The sequence below is a fragment of the Pituophis catenifer genome, unplaced genomic scaffold, assembly GCF_029215685.1.
Source record: "Pituophis catenifer annectens isolate HBS135680 unplaced genomic scaffold, rPitCat1.0.hap2 SCAF_4, whole genome shotgun sequence".
NCBI lineage: Eukaryota > Metazoa > Chordata > Lepidosauria > Squamata > Colubridae > Pituophis > Pituophis catenifer.
This window is the reverse complement of record NW_027256884.1, coordinates 121,808,206-121,814,642: the sequence shown is the minus strand read 5'-3', so window position 1 is coordinate 121,814,642 and position 6,437 is coordinate 121,808,206.

The following is a 6,437-nucleotide window of genomic DNA, read 5'->3' as shown; positions in this document are numbered from 1 at the left end:
AGCATATTGTTTTGTCTGTAATGCATTTCATGATTGGTTTGTCTAAAATAGCCAAAAGAAACCTAGTGTGTCTGCTTTCCTTTAGAACTTAGAATAATTTATTATTATTATTATTATTATTATTATTATTATTATTATTATTATTATTATTATTATTATTATTATTATTATTATTATTTGAATTTGTATACCGCCCTACGCCCGAAGGACTCAGGGCAGTGAACAGCCAAAAGATAAAATATATATAATACAAATGTTAAAAAACCATTAAAATACAATTAAATAATTTGGCCCAGAAAACAAAATTTAAAACACCCCAAATTTATAAGACAAATTTAAAATTTAAAAAATTTAAAAACAGTTTAAAAAGAGGTTAGGCCAGGCTGGCCTGCTGGAATAGGAATGTTTTGAGGGTTAGAACCAGGTTACTTTTATTGCACCAGTCCACCAGAGCTTTCATCTCTTCCTTATAAGCATCTTCATTGTCATCCCGGATAAAACCCACCTGTCAGGTTTCAGTGTTGTCTCAAATAAAATTGCATTTCCAAACAAATAGTCTTTGATGAAATCTTTCATTTATTAAGCACGACAATCTGTCCCCGATTATATCGTAGTCAACACCGAGTTCCCGACCCCAAACCTTCCCTTTCCTTTCCCCAATTCTCTGCATCTCATTGGCCATCTTCCAAATCACTCTCCCCATATCTACTACTTCAGCTCCCAGGAATATCCCCCCTCCCACCCCATCTCCTAGGGGATATTATCTTCAGGGAAAATAAGTAGGTGAAAAGTCAAGCATCCTCTTGCCAGCTGCCCCCTCTTCTCCTCCTTATGTCAGCACTGGAACGAATGTAGTTTGGAGCGCTGACACCACCACTGAGAAGGAAGAATGGATGGTTTCGCTTCATTAAAAAAACCACGCAGCACTGTTGTTTGGTTGCAAATTATGAAATATTTTTGCTAAAAAGGGGAAGAGAGTTTTGCAGTAATGGGTACAGCAGGTGGGAAAACAAACACACACTTCATTCCGGCTGAGCAGCAATCCAAAGCTAGCCCACTGGGAAATGTAAGAATTGAATGGGACACAAACATCTAGGGGTGAGGGAGGACAGTTCATTGACTTAACCGGCCATAATTAGATCAACGATTAAACCATGCAGAGAACTAGGAGCTTGGCAACCCTGGATGAATGGTTGGACAGGATTGAGACCTTATGTTGGAAGGGAGAGAAACACGCCAAGCATTGCAGCCAATTGGAGCTGGGAATACTAGAAGCACTGGAGACCATCTGGAGACCATCTGAGCAGAAGGGCTTGAAAATGGCACAGCAGAATTGCTAAACGGTCTCCAGTTTAAAGGCTTAAAAAAAACCCTTACTTCCAAAAACCATACAAAATATGGAATCCTTGGTGAGCTTGGGTGTTGGCTTGGTTTTATTACATCATTTGATGTACGTGATCTGATGTCCGCTGATGACTCACATTATAGCACCCATGGATTAACAGAGTTGGAAGGGACCTTGTAAGTCATCTAGTCCAACTCCCTGCCCAAGCAGGAGACCCTCCACCATTTCTGAAAGATGGCAGTCCAGTCTCTTCTTGAACGCTTCCAGTGATGAAGCTCCCATAACCTCCGAAGGCAAAAGCTGTTCCATTGGCGAATTGTTCTCACTGTCACAAAATTTCTCCTTATTTCCAGGTTGAATCTCTCCTTGATCAGTTTCCATCCATTATTCCTTGTCTGGCCTTCAGGTGCTTTGGAAAACATGTTTTCTCTCTGTGGCAGCCCCTCAAAATATTGGAAGACTGCTATCATGTCTCCCCTGGTCCTTCTCTTCACTAGACTACTTCCTGCAATCGTTCTTCATATGTTTCAGCCTCTGGTCCCCTTATCATCTTTATTGCTCTTCTCTGCACTCTTTCTAGAGTCTCAACATCTTTTTTGGGTGGTGACCAAAACTGGATGCAGCATTCAGATTAGGTCTTCCAATCCAACTTCCTCCTCATGCAGGAAAGTCTATACCTTTTCAGACAAATGGTTGTCCAATCTCTTCTTAAATAACTCCAGCGTTGGAGCACCCACAACCTCTGGAGGCAAGTCATTCTGTTGATTAATCGTTCTGTCTGGAAATTTCTCTTTAGTTTTAGGTTGCTTCTCTCCTTGATTAGTTTCCATCCGTTGCTTCTTGTCCTGCCTTCAAGTGCTTTGGAGAATAGCTTGTCCCCACTCTTCTTTGTGGCAGCCCCTTAGATCATGTGATTTAAGGCTGCCTCCTCTTGTCATGTGATCAAAATTCAGGCACTTGGCAACTGGCATGTATTTATGACAGTTGCACCAGGAGTGAAATCCAGCAGGTTCTGATAGGTTCCGGAGAACCAGTAGCGGGAATTTTGAGCAGTTCGGAGAACCGGTAGCAAAAATTTTGAGAAGTTCGGAGAACTGGCAAATACCACCTCTGGCTGGCCACAGAATGAGGAGGGAATGAGGATTTTGCAATATCCTTCCCCCAGGAGTGGGGAGGGAATGGGGATTTTGCAGTATCCTTCTCCTTCCATGCCCACCAAGCCACACCATGCCCACCAAGCCATGCCAACAGAATCGATAGTAAAAAAAATTGGATTTCATCACTGAGTTGCACTGTCCCGGGGTCCCGTGATCTTCATTCATAACCCTCCCAGCCAGTTTCTGACAACCAAAGTCAACGGAGAAAGCCAGATTCACTTAACAACCGCATAATTCATTTCCCAACAGCAGTGATTCGCTTAACAACGACGGCAAGAAAATTGGGCAAAACTTAGCAATGGGGATTTGGAGCTCAGCTGTGGCCGTAGGTCGAGAACCACCTGAATGCTAAATCCAGCCTAAGCCATGATGTAATAATAATGGTGCAGTTGTTCTCTGGCTTTCGAGTCTAAAGGTTCTCAACCCATGACATTCACAAGATTTGGGTGAATGACACAAACAGTCCACTTTCCCAAAGGCAAATAGAGCCAATACTGTACTGGGAAATCTATTGCCATTTTAGCAAATAATTACCTCTTGAAAACATGACAGAACATTTTTCCCCCTTTTAATATTAGAACGTGCAAGAAACACCTGAGGCCTGTTTTAAATGTAGATCTTTCTCTTTGGGTGTTTGTTTAGCAGTGAGGGCCACTCAGTGACTTGATTTAAAAAAAACAACATATTATTGCTTCTGTCTTTAGCTCCAAGTCTCACTTCTATTGAAATATGACCTAGTGATGCTTCCTCTCTCCTTCTGGCCATCTTGATACTTCCCCGTAATTTAAGGGAGATTCTTGTGAAACGTGGTGTAAATCACCTCTAAATTTAATAATAATAAGCTTCTAGGAAGGTAGAGAGAGAAATTAAGCACTGTCTTCTCTGGCCTGCAGAATTGTTGGGCCAAGATTCTCGTTGGGTACAGTCAGGTTGGCAAAGACTGCATTAAATAGGTATTCTTATTTTACTACTTCTTGCAAATCACTTCCATCAAAGATGTTTGGAAAAGTCTGAAGGATTATCTGAAACAAAGGCAAGATCAGGCCTTGGTCAAACATAATCTCATGGGATCCAAGCATCTTCTAGATATAGCTAAGGTTACCAAGCAAGACCGGTTATGAAAACTGATCATCATCAACTACAACATATCCATGGTAATGAATAATAGGGTTAGAAAGCCATTTTCAAAGCAAAGCGGCCTCCTGAGGACTATTGGGAATAAATAATGCAAACTCTGGAAATCTGAATCTCCCCCCTCCTCCTTCTCTCCCTCTCTTTTTATTTATTTATATTCCACCTTGATTATTTTCACAACTAGCTCAAGGCAGCAAACATATCCAACACACCTTCCTCCTTTTATTTTCCCCACAAGAACCCTGTGAGGTGGGTTAGGCTGAAGAGAGAGACTGGCCCAAAATCACCCAGCTGCCTTTCAAGGCTAAGGCAGGACTTGAACTCATAGTCTCTTGCTTTCTAGCCTGGTGCCTTAACCACTAGAGCAAACTGGCTCCCTCTCTCCCTCCCTCCCTCCCTTCCTTCCTTCCTCCCCGTCCCTCTTCTCTTTCTTTCTTTCTTTCTTTCTTTCTTTCTTTCTTTCTTTCTTTCTTTCTTTCTTTCTTTCTTTCTTTCTTTCTTTCCTTCCTTCCTTCCTTCCTTCCTTCCTTCCTTCCTTCCTTCCTCCTTCCTTCCTTCCTTCCTTCCTTCCTTCCTTCCTTCCTTCCTTCCTTCCTTCCTTCCTTCTTTCTCCATCTAGTTTTGCCCTTTCCCCATACCTGTGTGAAGCTTCTATCTAATGTATATATTAAAAAATCTCTGCTGGGTTCCAATTTAAGGTTTAATAATCCTTATGGCTGTGAAGCCCACAAAGGAGGACTTTCCCACAAATCCTCCTCAATTTCCTTTCATTTCCAGGAAAATATTTGGCACAACACACGGGAAGAACTTCATAGCAGTGCAAAACCTGGATTTCTCTCCAGCCATAATCCAGGAAGATGATGTACTGCTTTGATTCCTGGAAGAACAGGCTGCAAAAGTCCTGAGATAGCCCCCAATGAAGTATCTCCCACATTTTCACCCCAAGAAGCTTGCTAATCCCGCTTTATTTTTACCTGGGAAACCTCAGCAAAGATAATCCCTTAAAACAGCTGCTCTCACCAATTCCTGGAGCCTACAGCAGGAGGAGAGAAATGTCTTTATAATTTGCTGATGTTTTCTTTCCAGCTTCCTGGAATTCTTATTGCAAATAATTGCTGGATGAAGTCCAAGCAGTGGGGATAAAAACCAATAATGATTTAATGGATTACTTTAAAAAAAAAACTCAAGATTTTAAATTGTTTCTTAAAATGGGAAGAAAGTATTATTTTGTTGTCTTAACAATGAAGATGTTGAAAACTTGGAGGAGTAACTTCTAGTTGCATTCAGTGGTAGGTTTTAAAATTTTTTACTACCGGTTCTGTGGGCGTGGCTTGGTGAGCGTGGCGTGGCTTGGTGGGTGTGGCAGGGGAAGGATACTGCAAAATCCCCATTTCTTCCTGATCAGCTGGGACTTGGGAGGCAGAGAATAGATGGGGGCAGGGCCAGTCAGAATTTTTACTACTGGTTCTCCAAACTTTCTGCTACTGATTCTCCAGAACTGGTCAGAACCTGCTGAAACCCACCTGTGGTTGCCTTCTATATTGTAGGAGAAGGGATGGCACAATCTGGGGGTGGAATGGAAAGGGGGAGCAGCCTAGAATCTCTATGTAGCCACAAGACAACTAAACCCACCCCCCACCCAGGTCCTGTTGAACCTGATCTAACTCTGAGCAGGTGCCGACTGTGCAAAAAATAATAATCTTAGAATAGAATAACAGAGTTGGAAGGGACTTTGCCATGCCCCATTTTGGGCCTAGTAGACCTCCCTGCAGCTCCCTGGGGCAAAAACAAGCCACTGGGGGGCGGGGGGGCGCCTTACCCACCCACGCTCATCCTGGGAGCAAAAACAGGGCACATGGGGACTTTTGGAAGGGGCGGATTGGAGAAGGGCAGGGCCAGCCAGCAATTTAACAACTGGTTTGGCCGAAGTGGTGCAAACCGGTTGAATCCCACCATGCCTATACCACTTCAGACAAATGGTTGTCTAATCTCTTCTTAAAAATTTCCAGTGATGGAGCATTCACAACTGTTGAAGCTTCCACTCTTATCATATATCGGACAGTGGGATGGGTGATATATACAGGTGGTCTTTGACTTACAATTGTTCATTTAGTGATCAGTCAAAGTTACAATGGCTCTGAAAAAAGTGACTTGTGACTATCTTTTCACACTTATGACCATTGCAACATTCACATGGTCAAGATTCAGCTTGACACCTGACTCATATTTATGACGGTTGCAGGGTCCCTGGGTCATGTGATCCCCTTTTGAGATCTTCTGGCAAGCAAAGTCAACGGGGAAACCAGATTCACTTAACAACTGTATTACTAACTTATCAACTGTGGTGATACACTTAACAGCTGTGGCAAGGAAGTCATAAAAGGGGGCAAAACTCATTTAACAAATGTCTCACTGAGCCACAGAAATTTTGGGCTCAGTTATGGAAATAAGTTGAGGAGTATTTGTATTTTATTTTATTTTTCTGCAGACTTGTCTATATGGTTTGCTAATAGTTGACACCAACTTGATGAGACCTAATTAGTCAATCAATCACTCTGAAACGTTGACAAAAATAGTCTTATTTAATTTATTGAAATTGTTTACACATTAAAAAAGTGGATGAAAATGCATGGGTTTGTTTTGTATTAGAATAATAATTGTCTATTTTTTATTGTTTATTAAGAAAAACTGGCTAGAACAAACAAGATAATGAGTCCAGTTTAAAAGTGGGTAATGGATGTTTTCCTAGCACTTCATGGATATATATATATATATATATATATATATATATATATATATAT